Source organism: Astyanax mexicanus, chromosome 13, assembly GCF_023375975.1.
Source record: "Astyanax mexicanus isolate ESR-SI-001 chromosome 13, AstMex3_surface, whole genome shotgun sequence".
In the NCBI taxonomy this organism is placed as follows: Eukaryota; Metazoa; Chordata; class Actinopteri; order Characiformes; family Acestrorhamphidae; genus Astyanax; species Astyanax mexicanus.
The window spans coordinates 24,975,150-24,993,684 of record NC_064420.1 but is presented as its reverse complement, the minus strand read 5'-3'; the positions used below and the strand labels follow the sequence as shown (position 1 = coordinate 24,993,684).

The 18,535-nt window shown below is 38.2% G+C and overlaps 1 protein-coding gene across 2 annotated transcripts in view; it reads left to right on the top strand.

The window, feature by feature from the left end:
• Nucleotides 1–18,535, top strand: part of LOC125780657 (selection and upkeep of intraepithelial T-cells protein 5-like) — a 472,342-nt gene that overhangs the window by 68,244 nt on the left and 385,563 nt on the right. Inside the window, exon 1 of one of the 2 annotated variants that reach the window (XM_049463185.1) lies at nt 15,291–15,526. The exons of the other annotated variant lie outside the window; for it this stretch is intronic. The gene's annotated coding sequence lies outside the window, so the exon portion shown is untranslated. Of the gene's footprint in view, nt 1–15,290; nt 15,527–18,535 lie in introns of those variants that run through there. 2 annotated transcript variants of the gene reach the window in all.

Genomic DNA, 18,535 nt, shown 5'->3' with positions numbered 1-18,535 from the left:
AAAAGTTTGGGAGAAGGACCACGCCCGAACTCTACGTTCTAACTCCACCCCGTATCAATCAACCGTCCTATAAATACCTCCCCTAACTAACTATCTCTCGTGACGAAAGTTCGCAACCCACCTCCTCCCCAACAACCCCCTTTTTCTACTCTTCCACTTCTCATTAAATAAAAAGGGGGGGATATAACTGCACGCTTCTTCAAGCACGCAGTTCAGAACTCCAGCCCAAATTTCCCTGAGTTCCCTCCCCTTTTTCCTTCTTCTTTCTCTACTTCTTTAGGCGTGGTCCGCACTTAGCAAATTAACAGTTTAAATGAGGAGCTGAAACTTACATCGTCTCTGACTGCTAACTGCTGCCTATGACTCTAGCAGCAACAGGTACGTGCATCAAAATAAAAGTCCTCCCCTAAACATAAATGTCCATGAGGTACTGAGCAGCACCAGCACTGCAGATTATAAGTAGCTAGACCAAACACTAATTATTTTAACAGTGAATGTCCAATATGAAGAATTCACAACACACACATTATAAACTCCAAATATAACAGGCACTTTTTTTTTTGTTTTACAATTTTCCTCTGCATTTAATGTTCTTCAATTTCAAACTTTCAATTTGAGAGAGAGAGAGAGAGAGAGAGAGAGAGAGTGGGGTGCTGCTGACTGTTAGTTGCCACCTTAATGCAAGTTGTTTACCTTAAGTTTAAAGTAATTGAACCTTTAGGTTCAGTGTGTGTGCTTTAGCCTATTGTCTACTAATGCTAGGTTCAAGGTTCACACGACACGATTTTGGGCCAGTTTTTCAGCCGGCGACAGTTTTTCATTGATCGCCGGCGCCGACAAAAACTCTGCTTGGAGGGAAATCAGCTCATATATTGGCGACTAGGGCTGCGTCCAGAAACCCCAAAAGTGTCTTCTTTTTCCTAACGAACCTCCTCCTCTCCTCCGTGACCCGGAAACTGGTTCCTTGATGTCATCTTATCAAATACTGTAGGAGACAAAAGAAGCCACTTAAAATCCTCCTCGAAGAGGTATCCAACAGAGGATACATGAGAGCATCCTACTCCGGAAGACTTTTAGGGGTTTTCAAATGACATCACTGCAACCGCGCCCACAGTGCACGTGGAAATGGAGAAGGCAAGGCACAAATATATGTCATAAACGTATTTATTAACTAGGTTCCTTATTTAATAAACAGCCAGTAAACTAGTAATATAATTTATATTTTAGTAAGCTAACATGCTCTTCCTTTGCCACCTTCCGTTACATACTGGAACTGAGCTTAAATGTTCTTTATGCAGTTAACACAACTGACCACATATATATCATTATATAATACTTCAACATGTATGCAATTTTTTAATTATATTTAATCTTTATTATTTATTAATTAATCTGTTATTTGTTTAATTACATTCAATTAAATCATATTTCACTAATAAAAAAATAATATTGAAGCTGTGATTGGCTGGACAGTATCTGGCATGTGCTGAAAGTGAGGGTTGTGATTGGCTCAGTTCATCGGTAGTCAACATCCTATCTAAAAGGGATCAGCTGTTTCCCATTTCCCCAGTTACAGCTCATTCCCTCCTTTCCTCCTCCTCCTTTTTCCGGAGTAGGAAAGGAGGAGTAGCAAAGGTTTCTGGCCCTAGAAGTCAGGAGCAGCGGCTACATACAGCCAATGAGATCACAGAAAGAGAACTGGGGGCCCAAATCACACCAAAGCTGTTTATGGCCAGTCTGAACACCCTACCATTCCCCCTGTTATATCAGTAAATGACTCTAGAGGGAGCCCACAAGTGAGTCCTCTATGAATAGGGGTAAATGGAGCTAAAAGCTAAAAACTTTACATTAAAAATAATTATGAACTACTTGTTTGAATATTTATTTAATTTTAGAAAGTAGAATAATGTATTTTACAAAAAAATAAGAAAGCATGCCTATATATTTCAGTTTATCTAAAGAAAACAGGTTTTACACTGTAAAGCACTAGCATTAGATAGATAGATAGATAGATAGATAGATAGATAGATAGATAGATACTTTATTGATCCCGAAGGAAATTTAGCAGCCAGTAGCAATTACACAACACAGTAGAAACAAACAATAAGTATTATAAAATAAAATAAAAGAGCACAGTGAGGAATATAAGACTCTAAACTATAAAATTATAAACTGAGACTTAAAAATATATACATAAATATATAAATACAAAAAAACTATACAAAGTGTGAAAGTAATCAGTCATAGATATGAGGTAGTGCAGTAAAATAATAATTTAAGTATAGAAGGTATCAGCAGATATGACAATATTAAACATAAACCTGTGCAAGTATTGTATTTAAGTAAGGTGCGTAGTGTAGTGTCTAGGAGTGCAAAAGTACAGGATGTACAGTAAAGTGACAAAGTGTCCAGGGGTGCAAATGTACAAGATGTACAGTAAAAAGGCAAAAGAGTCCCAGGGTGTAGATGTGTAGGGTGCTTTCCAGTACAGATAAAAAAAGGCTGATTAAGAAAGCACATAGAGTATCATTACTGATACTGTGAGCTGATTGGTTGGCGAGCTGATCCTGGAGATACAGGTAGAGCATGTTAAAAAGGCGTATAACTGGAGTTTAGAATAAAAAAATGTCTGCAGCCTTGAAACATTTGACATAGTTCTGTGTTGAGTACATAAGCACACATTTCAGTATAAAACTGATCAGACATTTATAATCTCTGATTTTGCTCAGTTGCTTCATGTAAAGCCAAGCCGTTCATGTTGGACTCATTGTGTGTGCTTATTGTCCTCTACAGAGATTCTCTGGAATGACATCAGTAGTTTTCGTGTGCGTTGTGTTCATGTGTGTTCTCGTGACGAAACGTGTATCTGGAGAGCAGTCAGGTGAGTCAGCAATTTCCTACAGTGAGAGATCGTGTAATTTGTGACCATGTGTCGCTGAGCAGTCGTTTATTGTAGAAGTCTCAACAACTGAAGGACTCAGGATTACAGCACAACCAGTCGTGTAGTGTGAACATCCTGACCAGCTGTTTCACCGTGTGGTACGGGGCCTGCACAGCATCCTGCCGCAGGACCCTCCAGCGCATCGTGAGAGCAGCTGAGAAGACTGTTGGCACCTCTCTCCCCTCCCCTCACACGGAAAGCCCTCCGTCTGGCGGGAGATCCCTCCCACCCACTACACAGCTTCTTCAGCCTGCTGCCATCAGGGAGGAGACTGAAGAGTCTCGGGGCGAGGACCAGCAGAATGCGAGACAGCCCCATCCATCAGGCTGTGAGGATGCTGAACTCTCTTCCTGCTCTACCCCCCATCCCAATCCTGCCCCCAGCACACACTCACTCAGCATCCTGACCCTCCCACCCCCCACCAATACAGTACTGAAACTCTGCACTACAATGCACAAAGTACTGGTCCCTTCCAAACGGACTTGCACTACACACCCAATATCTGCACTGCTGATATACTTGCACTGTCATTTTGCACTTTAATTCCCCATAAACTGTGAACTTTAAGGACTTACGCACTCATTCACTTTACCAGCCTTAAGCTATATACCATATACCATATTTGCACTACTGATATATACTATTTATACTGTCATTCCATCTCAATCACCATAAATATTGCACTATTGTCTTACGCATGTTTGCTGTATTGTACATATAGTGTCTCCCACTCTTTTATATTATATATCTATCTTTCTTTTTTTTTTTTACTTATATTTATATATCTATTTCTGCCCACACTACTGCACCTTGTTTTTGTCTCATGTATGTCTATTGTGTCCCTGCTGTATTGTACTCATAGTGTCTCCCATTCTCTCTTTTATTATATCTATTATCTGTACTTGCTGTAAAATTGGGAAGGAGAGTAACGTAATTTCAATTCTCTGTATGTCCTGTACATATGCAGTATTGACAATAAAACTACTTGACTTGAAACAGCACAATGACTGAAGACTCAAAAAGTCGTGTAGTGTGAAGGTGGCATAACACAGCAGAGCTGAAAGTGAAACTCCGTGCTGAGACTTAAAAAATGATCCACCTAGCAATATTTCTGCTGCATATATCAACATGTAAATAGCCTACCAATATCACTGTAGGCTAAAGTGCTCACTAGTAATATATTAGGCAATAAAGAAATGTATTATTTTTGTCTGGTAAAATAAAGCCTTAGCAGTGCAGTGCTGTGTTTAAAAGCTATTGTCAATGCTCAATAAATTCATGATGTTACCAAAGCCAATGAATAATCATGTTAAATAACTGTGATCTCAATATCAATCAAAAATAATTGTTGAGTTTTTTCCATACATTTTTGCCAGAGAGGCAGAGAGAGATAGAGAGAGAGAGAGAGAAAGAGAGAGAGAGAGAGAGAGCGAAGGAGAGGTGTAGGTGGTGAGAACAAAAAAACAATGAGCTATTCCTCTCCAATGCTTGTAGATGTGTTTGAGGGTCGTGAGAAGGCTGGGGAGAGAGAAAATGGAAGGGGTAAGTGACGGAAATGCAGAGGAGTTGTTATCAGAGGATCCAGGACTGTGGCCAGACAAGCTAACTGCTCAGCAGAGAGAGACTCTAGTTTGCAGACTGGCTAGTGAAAGTTAAGACCTGACCAAAGTCTCACCCAAAGACAAGTAAGGCAAAGCATTCCCTGACTATTTTCAATATGTCAAGTCGGCCAATGGGCGTGAGAAGATTAGAAGATTTGATTTGATTTGATTCTGAGTGTACAGTTGTCAATACGTTTAATTCTTTTGACTTTTCATCAAATGTACAGAACTTTAGACTACACAAAAATCATATTTTCCCAGCTTAATACATTTTTGTTTTGCAAAAGTAAACAGCCATATGTTCTGTCTATCCTTTCATTATCAAACACTGTTTAACCAGCTATGTTCCTAAACCACTGCAGAAACAATAGCTATAGAGTTCAGAGTGATAGAGTTTAGCCTCTCTGTTTGAGACAGAAGTAAAGCCCATCATATTTAAACAAAAACTAGAATAAAATATTTGACACACTGTTGAGTATGATGAACCAATTATAATGTTTTATTTACTGGTTATTAATTACTGATTAATTTTAATAAAACAAGATAATAAAAAGTAAGGCAATTAAGGTAGCATTTACATTCTGATGTAAAAAAAAATAGATAATTGTGATTCAATGAGTTGCAAAGTTCAGTGACTGAAGCACAAACTTTTAAACAGTAAAAACTGTGGCAATAAGATACATGTTAGTGTGCTACAATTAAACCAATTGCTGACAAGTGAACTGATTTTATATATGACTCTAACTGTGTTCCCACATTTAATTTTGTGTCTTTTTCAGTCTGTTCAGGTTAACTGCATACAGACAGTTTACCCTTTGGGCCAGAGGACACTTAGGCCGAAGAAACCGGATCCTTATCCCAGCGTGTGTGGTCACATCCATTAGGGCTGTTTTTCCATCACCAGAATACCATGGCTTGAATTTTATGACACTTAAAAGTTAATTTGCTGAGGCATTAAGTCAAATTAATTAGAATTTTGTGGTAACTTCCAGTATATAACACAAGATAAAACGCTATATTTCAAGATGATTTTTTTTTTCTTTCAGTGAGTTTTTTTCAGGCAGTGATGAGTCAAATCTTCTCAGATGTCTTGCCAGGTTTTTAAACACCAGGGGGACTGTTGTCCTAGTTTTAGCTGTTGCAGGGCAGCAGGATGCACGGAAGGACACAGACCTGCACCTGCTGATCACACCAGACACAGTGTCTTTTCTGAAGGTACAGTCCTTTTACACCTTTCTATGTGTGACCACAAAATATTACGCACTTTTGGAGTATTGCTGTTTGTGTTGTATCTCATTCTCCTTTGTTTTTGCTCTCTCTCTGTTAACATTAAAGTTATGGCCCAGTGCAGCTACGCGTAGACGGCCCTCAAAGCTCTCCATCAGGTACTTCTTCCCTTTGGAAGCATATTTAGTGTATAGAGAGTAGAGACTCTCAAGGTGCCCTGTATGAATGGCTTTTGTAGATTTTTTTCTAGTTTATGTAAATTTTGCAGGTGTTCAAAGACAGCAGAATTTGGCTGGAGCCAGGGCGTCATGCTCTCTTCTTCAGTGGTGTTTGGAAGATCCTCACACCTTGGCTGCGTCCGAAATCGCGTACTTAAGCAGTACGTACTGGTTTGGGGTGAGTATGCGCTTCTCGCCAGGTAAAGCAGTATGCTCTTTCAGTACGCCAGACCGCAGTACGCACGCACTACATCCACCATCTTACCTCTAACGCCCTTTCACCTCTCACCCCTCCTAGCCAACGGCAAAGTTTACAGAGCTTTACCCAAATATTTCATTAAAATCCTCTCATTAATCAGCTCTTATTAATAAAAAACCAACTTGTCCTATTTAATAAGCACTGACTGACTAATAAAACTTCAAACTAATATTTTCCTCAAATCTGACATATTTAATAATAAAGGAGCTTTCATTAAGTATACTAATAATATTTGCTAATGGAATAAAATATCAGAAAGTTTCAAAGGTAAATACCAAAATGTTAATTCCTGCCATTTCACCTTTTCTATCATAAATATTTAAACACATGATCCTTATTGTTATACATTATCTTTTAATGACAGTGTTAAACATGAAGGCCAACTTATATGCATTACTTATATAAATTAATTATGCTACCAAAAATGTTATCAATAGAACCAGTCAGTTTCGGAAAAACTAGGGATCAGATTTGGCAATAAAATGTAAATTCTAATTTTTTAAATAGAATTTCTTCCTTCACTTGCATATTTACACATTCAATAAATTCCCCACAAAATACAATAATGACAAGTCTTTTGAATGGTTTTATTTATTTTTTTGTATTCGTTATTCTTTTTTCTCCCTCTCTTCTTTGTCCTCCTCTCTCTACTGGCAGGATAGTTGAATCTGAAACACACAGATTAAATCAAAGGTTAGCTTGGGCATTAAACAAATATAATATAAATTCAGAACAACATAACAGTCTAACTATCCTGGCTCGTTAGCTAGCTATTTAATAAAACTAAATGAAATGGTCAGATTTTAGTTAGAAATTATTAACTGTTGTGTACGTGTGTGTGATGTAGGACGTAGGAGGAGAAAAAAAATAAGAAGATGGCGACGAAGTAAAAGACACTTGTCTGAGAGCAGAGCCTCCTGTCTTTACTTTTACACTGTCTAGGCTGGATTAAGGGCAGGACAGAACAATGGCGACGAGGATTTAAATTCCAAGGACGTGGTCTAGCTCGGAAATAGTTGCGGTGAGATTGAAGCTGCAGTGCCAAAGTTTGAGTGCTATAAAGATCCAGCCACGTTAGGACCGCGATGGACGAGATGGCTGGCGGCGTTTGAATTGTTTGCAGACGGCAAAGGGCTGATACTAGAGGAAAATGCGGCAAACGTGACCAAACAAAGGAGGAGAGCTCTACTGCTACACCATGCGGGTACGGATGTACAAGATATCTTTTCAACTTTGGAAGACACCGGAGACCCCACGGACTACGACAAAGCCGTGGAGGCGCTGAATTCATACTTCGTTCCCAAAGTGACCACTGCGTTCGCGAGACAAGCATTCTACCACCTGTCGCAAAATAAAGGTGAGACAATACAGCAGTTACTCGACTTAGAACAAGCAGCAAAAGACTGCGACTTTGCAGCTGATAAAGTCAACCAAATTAGAGATGCAGTGCTGAGTAAATGCAGCTCTGAATTTGTGAAGAAGAAGCAGCTGGAAGACGGCGTGGCATTAACACTTTCACGTACTCTTGAAATAGCAACACAATGTGAAAGAGTTGAGCTACAGTTATCCGCCATGAGTCCATTACAAGACGACAAGGAGAAAGAAACTGTAAACAGAGTAATACAGATGCCTAAACCACAACAAAGGCAATGGAAGAAACCAAACACAGAAAAAGAGAAGGTGTGCTTCAGATGTGGTCGAAGAGATCATTTTGCAAAAGATCCTGCATGTCCAGCAAAGGGGAAATATTGCAGAAAATGCAATGGAAAAAATCACTTTGCAAAGATGTGTAAATCAAGAACGACAAAAGAAGCAGTCAAATATGTGAAATCAGCGGAAACTAAAGAATATGCATTTGCTGTGGGAGGCACAGAAGACGATAACATACACGTTTCTGTGGGGGGAGTCGGCTTGAAAATGCTGATAGACTCGGGTGCCTCAATAAACAAAGTGGATGAAGCTACGTGGGAAATGTTACAATATAAAATCTAGATAAAATTATCTAGATAAAATGCTTCTCAGAAAAGACTGAAAGGAAACTGTACACCTATGCATCAAAAGAACCACTTTCAGTTAAAGGAGTTTTCACATGTGAAGTGGAAATAAAAAAACACAGTACACAGGCTGAATTTGCTGTGATACAAGGAGAAGGTGAACCTCTGCTGGGGAGAGATACTGCCACAAAGCTAGGCATGTTAAAAGTGGGATTAGACATTGCCACAGTGTCAGAAGTAAGAGCTCAAGCACAAGAGCAATAACCATCATTGTTCAAAGGAGTGGGTAAGCTAAACACAAAACAGATCAGCCTACATGTAGACAAGAGCGTAACTCCAGTGGCATAAACCATGAGACGGATTCCATTTCACCTCAGAGAAGCAGTTGAAAAAAAAGATCAAAGAGCTTCTCGATTTGGACATCATTGAACCAGTAGATGGCCCAACACCATGGGTAAACCCTGTTGTAGTGGTGCCAAAACCACATAAGGACATTAGATTGTGTCTAGATATGAGGAAGGCAAACACTGCCATCATCAGAGGGAGGTACCCAATACCTACAGTAGATGAGCTGTTACAAGACATGAATGGTTCAGTGGTCTTCAGCAAGCTAGATCTTAAGTGGGGATACCATCAACTGGAGTTAACTCCAGAATCATGAGAGATCACAACTTTCACAGTGCACAGTTGAACCTATAGATACAAAAGATTGATTTTTGGGGTATCTTCGGCAAGTGAACAGTACCAACACAAAATTGCAGCTGGGGGCATTGAAGGAGTGCAATATATCTCAGATGGTATTATAGTGCATGGCCCTAACAAAACAACACATGACCAGAGGTTGCATGCGATTAGAGAGCTGTGGTCTGACATTGAATGGACAAATTGATTTTTATGGGAATGCTATTGTCAAAGAAGGTCATTGGACCAATGAGGGAAAGGGTGCTAGAAACCCGTGAACCTGAAAATGCTTCAGAGGTCAGAAGTTTTCTAGGACTAGTGGGATACAGCAACAGATTTATCCCACAATTTGCATCCCTTTCAGAACCACTGAGGAGACTGACAAGGAAAAACACCAAGTTTGTATTTGGTCCGGAACAAAAACACGCCTTTCATAGTTTGAAACAAAAGCTTGTGGAGGCAGGAACACTTGCATACTTTGACAAAGAAGCCCCAACTAAAGTGATTGCAGATGCCAGTCCAGTCGGCATAGGAGCTGTGCTGGTGCAAGAGCAAAGAGGAAACATGGTCCCGATATGCTATGTGAGCAGGAGTCTTACAGAGTGTGAGTGCAGATACTCACAAACCGAACGTGAAGCACTGTCGCTAGTGTGGGCATGTGAAAGGCTCCATGCTTAACATCTATGGTCGTAAGTTTGACTTAATAACTGATCACAAACCCTTGGAAATGATCTATGGTCCACGCTCAAGACCATGTGCACGCATTGAAAGGTGGGTGTTAAGAATGCAGCCATATGATTTCACAGTCATTCACATCCCAGGGAAGCACAACATTGCTGACCCACTGTCTCGCCTGGTCAGAGCAAGTGATGTGGAACAAGTTCATGATCATGGAGCGGAAGACTATGTGAGATTTGTAGCTGTGCATGCGACACCTCAAGCCCTCACAACTGCTATGGATGCTGAGCTGAAAGAGGTGAGACATGCAATACATAGTGGTTGTTATGAACTTTGCAAGTCATATGCTCCAGTTGCTAATGAACTGTGTACAGTTGGACAGTTAGTGTTGAGAAATACACAAATCACACGAATCATTAGCACACAAGGGTCATCTTGGGATAGTCGTAACAAAACAACACTTACGGAGTAAGGTGTGGTGGCCAGATATGGATCGGGATGCAGAGAAATATGTCAGATCTTGTCACGGCTGTCAGATTGTAGCCAGACCTGATGCACCGGAACCTCTGAGACCAACCTTACTACCAGAAGGACCTTGGCAAGACCTAGCTACTGATTTACTGGGTCCACTTCCAACTGGACACTATATACTGGTAGTAGTGGACTATTACAGTCGGTATTATGAATACGACATTCTGAAATCTACCACAGCTGAGAAGGTGATCGATAGGCTGGAGGAGATGTTCAACCGCCATGGGTTGCCCTTGACAATCAGAAGCGATTGCGGCCCACAATTCATCTCAAGTGAATTCCAATTGTTCTGCCGACAGAATGGTATTCAGCACTTAAAAACAACACCACGTTGGGCGCAAGCAAATGGTGAGGTTGAGAGACAAAGTGCATCCTTGCTGAAACGTATCCGGATAGCTCAAGCTGAGGGGCTAGACTGGAAACGTGAGCTTTGAAAATATGTCACCATATACAGAGGCATTGATCACTCCACAACTGGTAAAAGTCCAGCTGAACTCCTTTTCAAGAGTAAGATGAGAGGTAAATTGCCAGATTTACACGCAGCACAAAATGATAAGGAAGTACGGGATTGTGACAGTGAGCAAAAAGGCAAGGCAAAGCTGTATGCTGATGAGCAACACCATGCAAAACAATCAGAAGTCGAGGTGGGTGATCAAGTGCTGCTGAAGCAAGACAAGACTGATAAACTCACAATAACCACATTTAATGCAAACCCACACATGGTGGTTGCCAAGAAGGGAAATTCTGTGATTATTCAGTCATCTTCAGGGGCACAGTACACTAGAAACACCACCTGTGTAAAGAAATTCATTGCAAGAAGTACAGAGCAGAAGGCAACTACAGAGAAGAAGCATCCTATCAGTAAAACAACACCATCTGATACTGATTGTGTGAAAGGAATGCAGAACAGAGACAATGAGTCAAATGACCCACACGGGGGAGCTCTAACACAAGAGATGAGGCCACGCAGGCTGGTTAAACTCCCTGAACGTTTGAAAGACTTTGTCATTGACTGAGAGGTGAACGAGGGGATTCAGTGAATAGTTCAGTAAAGAACATGGTTGTTCAATACATTGAGTTTAAAAGGAAACATAATAAGAAGTGACAGCAAAAGAAACTGTTGGAGTAAATGTTATGTGAATCTTTATTTTGGAAGGATGGTGTTATGATTGCTGCACTGTGGGGAGATGTTTCTGTTGTTAGAAAAAATGTTATGGGTGGTTACTCATCTTATGTGGGCGTTTATGTTCAAGCAAAAGGGGGGTGTTGTGTACGTGTGTGCTGTAGGACGTAGAAGGAGGAAAGTAAGAAGATGGCGACGAAGTAAAAGACACTTATCTGAGAGCGGAGCCTCCTGTCTTTACTTTTACACTGTCTAGACTGGATTAAGGACAGAACAATACATACTCTGATCCATTTCATCAAGGCGAGCAGCTACCTTCGCCCCGACATTTCAGCTCCTGGACTCTAATTTACTCACATCAGCTCCTCTTTTTTTGGGCTTGATTGCCAAGCCGGTACATGAAAAACACGCCCCTTCATTATAATATAAGCACAAGGAAAAACAGAAATAAATAAATCGGGAAATAAATGAATACAAAAATAAATAAAATAGCGGAAATAAATGAATACAGAAATAAATAAATCGGGAAATAAATGAATGCAGAAATAAATAAATCGGGAAATAAATGAATGCAGAAATAAATAGTCATGTAAATAAATAAACAAATAAATCAAAAGAAAAATAAAATAATGTTAATAAATAAATTCATAAATAACAATTTATTTTTAAGTATATGTATTTATTTTTACATCAATAATTTTTTTTTACCGTTTTTATCCACCATATTACTTTTATTGAGTGATTTACTAGTTTTTATTTATTTATTTATTTATTTTAATTTTGGCAGTTTTGGTCCTCCATAATTCCTGTTATATAATAATAATAATAACAATAGCAATAATAATTATAATTATAATAATAATAATAATAATAATAATCGTCATTATTGTTATTACTGTTATTTATTTGTCCTGTAAATAACATACTCTCTTATTTACAGATGTACGGACATACATCAATACATACATACACACATACATTTCTGTATACATATATATACAGCTCTGGAAAAAAAAAGAAGAGACCAATTCAGTTTCTGAATCTGTTTCTCTGATTTCGCTATTTATAGCTATATATTTGAGTAAAATTAACATGTTGTTTTATCCTATAAACTACGGACAATATTTCTCCCAAATTCTAAATAAAAATAGTCATTAAGAGCATTTATTTGCAGAAAATGAGAAATAGCTGAAATAAGAAAAAGATGCAGAGCTTTCAGCTTTCAGAATAATGCAAAGAAAACAATATTTGGTGGACTAACCCTGTTTTTTAATCACAGCTTTCAGGCATCTTGGCATGTTCTCCTCCACCAGTCCTACACACTGCTTTTGTGCTTTTGCACCCCTCCTGGTGCAAAAAATCAAGCAGTTCAGATGGTTGGGTAATCCTCTTGATTATATCACAAAGGTTTTCAATTAGGTAAAATCAAAGAAAATCATGTATTTATTTATGTTGTATTATTGTATGTACATCTGTAGACATAAAGAACATCTGTATATATAGAACACCTGCACATTATCCAGTGTAGTTTTAATATGTTTAATAACTACCATTACCATGCCTCTATAAGTGTATATAAAAACACTCCTGAGTTATTCAGCGTCAGTTACAGTAAAAACTAAACCCTGGTGCCCTGCTGAGCTCTTCTGGTACTAGGCCTCTTAATTAGTTAACTATATTTCATATATTTCAGTTAAATAAAGAAAAACATTGGGGGATTTATTGTGAGGCCAATAAATAATATGTAGCCAATAATATAATATAATACTGTAATATATAATTATAGTACTTTGTTTATGACTATAAAAAAACTTTAAGCTTAGATACACAAACTAATGTGTTAAGCACTAAACTGTTGTAATGAATTGCAAGTGGCGAATGTATTTAGGTGAGTGTGTGACAGATTGATGCTCTGTTCAGATGGTATTCCTGACCTGCGCCAAATAGCTCTCGGTAGGTGCTGTACCAACCATGACCCTTATCATTAAGAAACGAATAAGAACATGGCTGGATGGATCATTTACATAATTTACATCAAAGCAACATTTCAGGTCAGAAAATGGTTCAAGATGAGTTACAAATAAAATCTGTTTACATTAACATACACTGAACAATAAAGATAACAAAAATTACATTGAGATCCTCTGATCAGCGATGCCATGATTAATTTAGTTTTAGTAATTTTGAGGTTTGCAGAAATCCCACTTCTCTGGGCAGCTGCAGAAGTTTCCCACATAATGATTGTAATAAAATGCAAAACAACTTCCTGAACTAAACAAAAATATAATGCACTATAATGTAATAAAGTAATATACATAACCTAAATATATAGTGTACTTGTTTATTACCCATTTTTTGCATGTACCCAACTTGGTTTAGGGATTTGACAAAATCAATAAATAAAAAAACTACATGAGACACTGTTTATGCTTGTATTTCCTTTAATAAAAACAACATATTACATTAATTATTTGACATATTTTTTTATTGACAGGACTGAGAATCGAACAAATATCACTTAAACACCAAGACCCACCAGCAAGTCTCAAATTGTCCAAATCTCAAAATGGTCAAATTCTGAATAAGATGCTGTGGCATGATCTTAAACATTCATGCTTGAAAACAATCCAATGTGTCTGAATTAAAACAATTCTGTAAAGAAGATTGGAGTCAAAATTCCTCCACATAGATGTGAAAGACTCATTGTCAGGTATCGGTAAAGCTTGGTTGCAGTTGTTGGTGCCAAGGGTGGCAAAAACAAGTCATTAGGTTAAGGAGTCAAACACTTTTTCACACAGGGCTAGTGGATATTTCTTTACTTTAATAAATACAATTATTTTTTTAAATGTTATATTTTTATATTTACTTACATTATCTTTGTCTGATATTACATTATTATTGTCTGATAATGGGAAAATATCAGTAAAAAGCAAAAACAAAAGAAATCTGTATGGGGCAAATACTTTTCCATGCCACTGTATATGTATAGATTGTGTTTGGTATACAGTTACATAAGTGTGAGTGTGGAGAGTAAAGGCCTCGGCATACTTCATGCGGAGACGACGTTCGCGTGGCTCTAGCGAACAATGTGACGTAATTGCGGAGAAAACGAACAGGCGCGGACGTCGCACAGGGGCTTCGTTCGCCGTGTCGTGCACATGGAAGCTGGGCGAACTCCACGGCCGAAGACACAACGCGACAAAGGCTGTGATTGGTCGTTAAAAAAGAGGCGTGCCAAGAAAACAAACATGGACGATTTTGAAGAAAGGCTGGCTGAGCAGGTACAGCGGTACCCTCACCTTTACGATTCACACGTTTTATAGTATTTCACACGTTGCCATACCGGAGCTTGTGTAGACAGAGCGCGTTGGCTTTCCGGTAACAGCACCACCTGCAGTTGTGGAGCATGCGAGACAGGCAAAGCGAAGCCGCAGAAAGTATGCCAGCTCAAAAGCTTGCGAAAGCGCGCTTGACTTCGTGCAATGCTCACGAAATTCGTTTCGCTGGAAGTATGCCGAGGCCTTAAGAGTATCTGTGTGTGGATTTGCTTTATATTGTGGCAATTTGAAGTCTGTCAATGTAACGGTGTCTCTCCACCGCCTCTGTTTAGAACGGTGTAGTGATTGGTTAAGCGCAGCGGAAGTCCCGCCCACTGCCGGGTGGTCTGTCGAGTTGTGCTACCTTGTCAAAACGTGCTTCCCTAGAGTATATTTAAAGGCAAACATATTAAATATGCACAATATTAGGGCATACTCCCAGTACAGGTCTATGTAAGAAAAAAATATAGTCTAAATAATTGCATTAGGGTAAAGTGAAGGTAATGAGAGGTTACTGGAATCTGCTTTTGTATTATTATTATTATTATTATTTTTGTTATTATTATTATTATTAGGATTAATTGTCATTAACACTTTTTATGTAATGACAGTGAGCCCAGGTTGTTAAATGCTCAAACAAATTTGACAAAAAACCAGAATGATAAAAAAAAAAACACGAGAAATAATTTAAAATGTAGGTCGGCGCATGCGCAGTGCCTTTAGGAAGCACGGATCGATGGGTAGCACAACTCGACAGAAAACCGGAGTAAGTGAAAGTAAAGTTCAGCACAAACCTTTATGCAGCTTCTCCGTTTTGTAAGGAAGAGAAACGCTGCGGAATAAACAGCTTTTTAACACGAATTACTGCAGTTCTGAGGGGAAAATAAACAAATAAATTCACTCTCTGACTGCAGAACCTGGTCTTCTGCTGAGGCAGAGACACACCACAGTGAACGGTGAGTAAACATTATAAACATCATATTTTTATTAAAGTGTCTGCAAAGTAGAAATATCCTTAATAATTTACTTATAAATTCGTGATTTAAAGAAGAAAGCGTGTTATGGCTGTTGGTTTCAGTTGAAGTGAAGTTAGTTCTTTTGTTCTGAACAGCTTTATGTTGATTAGCTTCTGTGTTGGATTATAATATAATATTCGCTGAGTGCTTATCGAGTTCATCTGTTTTATTTCTGAACTCAGACCGTGTGGGTTGAAATGAATACAGAGAGTAAAGGAAACACAGAGAATAAAGCTTTTATTGTATTTATAACGGTCTGTTAACAGTTTTCCGGGAAGAAGGCCGTGAGGGTGCGGTCGCGCCATTTGCACTTAGAAAACGCTCGATCGCGCTATCTCTACAGCGAAATCTCAAAAGCGTCTGAAACGTGTTTTACGGTAGCCGCGTGCACAGCGGAACTGGAGAAGCAGAGGCTCGCGCTTCTCCTGTAGAGACTGAAAATGGAACAAAAAACTAGTTTTACAGCTAAATAAATATATTATAACCATGTCTAATCAACTAATATACAACAGAAAGACTGCTGTCTATCTGTAGAACAGTGTAACATCATGTAAATGTTTGGAGAGCTATAAAATAAGCAAATCAAATGGTTATCATATAACAGCACTAAATTCTTAAAATGTCATTCTCATATATCCCAGATATATGTTTTAAGTGATATTACTGTATCATTTTGGAGTAATTGGATACCAAAAATTAGGAAAAATGTCCATTCGGTTGTGGATAAACCAGATTGTGGTGTCTTTAATCCAGTGACAGCAAGAAAACCTTGAAGAACACATTCAATCATATTAATCTTAGCATATCAAGTGATATTACTGTATCCTTTTGGAGTAATTGGATACCAAAACGTTTATTTATTTATTTTTTATTTAACCTTGACTTTAACCAGGCAAGAGAACATATTCTTATTTACAATAACAGCCTGGCAAGTAGCAGAAGTAAAATATTCCTGATGTGTTCCTTAAATTCAGCAATTGGAATCAATGTCTCTAATTTTAATGTTTTTTTCTGGAGAGTGTTCCAGTCTTTGGCAGCAGATGCTTGAAAGGATAAGGAGCTGAGAGCAGAGTGTGTTGGGGATTTTCAGTTAAGTTAAAGTAGAGGACCTGTAGACAAATCTGTAGACTACGTCGTTGTAATCAAACAGAGGGAGTAAAGTCATCTTAAACCAAAGTGAGTTTTGCTTTGCGTCCAGTACTGATAAAATATCAAGAAGTACTTTTAAAACCGCAGTGACACACCCATAACCTGGTCGAAAACCTGACTGTAAACTACATCTAATATTCTTATCATTAAAGAAATCATTTAGTTGCTAATTGATCAATTTTTCACAGATCTTTAAGATAAAAGGTAAAATGGGAATTGGCCTGTAGCCATTTGGGTCAGCTTGGTCTCCATTTTTAAACAGAGGATGTAAAATAGCTGTCTTTCAGTCAGTGGGTATTTCAGCAGTACATATAGAAAAGTTAAAAATATCTGTTATGGGAGCTGCTATTATCAGTGCAGCTAATTTAAAAAAGAATGGATCCAATTAATTTACCCCAGCAGGATTTGTAGCATCTAGCATTAACAGGTTCCGTAGGACCTCTTTCTCAGCAATAGGCTTGAGAGACATTGGAGCACATCCAGACTTTAGAAATGTTCATTAAAATCTGCCATTTGAGTTTTATTTGTAATTGAAATGTCATTGTATCTTCGTGCTATTGGGACAGATGGTGGTTTATTTTTGAGGAGCTTTGATGTTTTCCAAAATTGTTTTTGATCAGAACCACAGCATTTAATTGTTCAATAAACAATTAGTTTTATTCTTCATTGCCTGTTGCCCTATTTCGGATCTGACAGAAAGTAATTTTGTCTGTATGGGATCCTGTTAGACGAGCTTTTGTCAAACAGTATTCTTTTGTTGCAACAGTATCCCTAAATCATAAGAAAACCACGTGCGTCCTGGTCCATTTTAATCCATCTAGCCCAGCTAGGGAACTGTGGGAGAGAAAGGGTCACAATAATCTAAATATATAGTATACTTTTTTATTACCCATTTTCTGCACGTACCCAACTTGGTTTATTGATTTGAAAAAATCAATAAATAAAATACTACAGAATACATATAATTAGGACATTACTTATGGTTGTATTTCATTTAATCAAAAACAACATATTAGATAAATTGTTTGACATTATTTATTATTGACATGACTGAGAATCAAACACATAGCACTTAAACATCAAGCCCCACCAGTAAGTCCACACCAAACAAACAAAAAAGAATGATATTAAAGGTATTGGAGTGACCTGGTCGAATTATGAAAAAGATGCTGTGGCATAATCTTAAACAGGATGTCAAAACCCCTCCAATGTGTCTGAATTAAAACAATTCTGTAAAGAAGAGTGAACCAAAATTCGTCCACAGAGATGTGAAAGATATGTTGTCAGTTATCAATAAAGGTGGATTAGGTTTAGGGGCAAACACTTTTTCACACATCTAGACTGTTTTGGATATTTTTTTCTTTAATAAATATAATTATCATTAAAAAGTGTTTTTATATTTACTCAGGTTATCTTTGTCTAATATTAAAGTTTGTTTGATAATGGGAAAAATTATTGCAAAAACAAAAGAAATCTGTAGAGGGGCAAATACTTTTCCATGCCACTGTATATGTATAGATAGTCTTTGGTATATAATTACATAAGTGTGAGAGTGGAGAGTATCTGTGTGTTTGGGTTTGCTGTATATTGAAGCTTATTTAAGTCTGTCAATGTTACGGTGTCTCTCCACCACCTCTGTTTAGAACGGTGTCGTGATTGGTTAAGCGCAGCGGAAGTCCCGCCCACTGCCGGTGGTCTGTCGAGTTGTGCTACCTTGTCAAAACGTGCTTCCCTAGAGTATATTTAAAGGCAAAAATACTAAATAAGCACAATATTAGGGCATACTCCCAGAACAGGTCT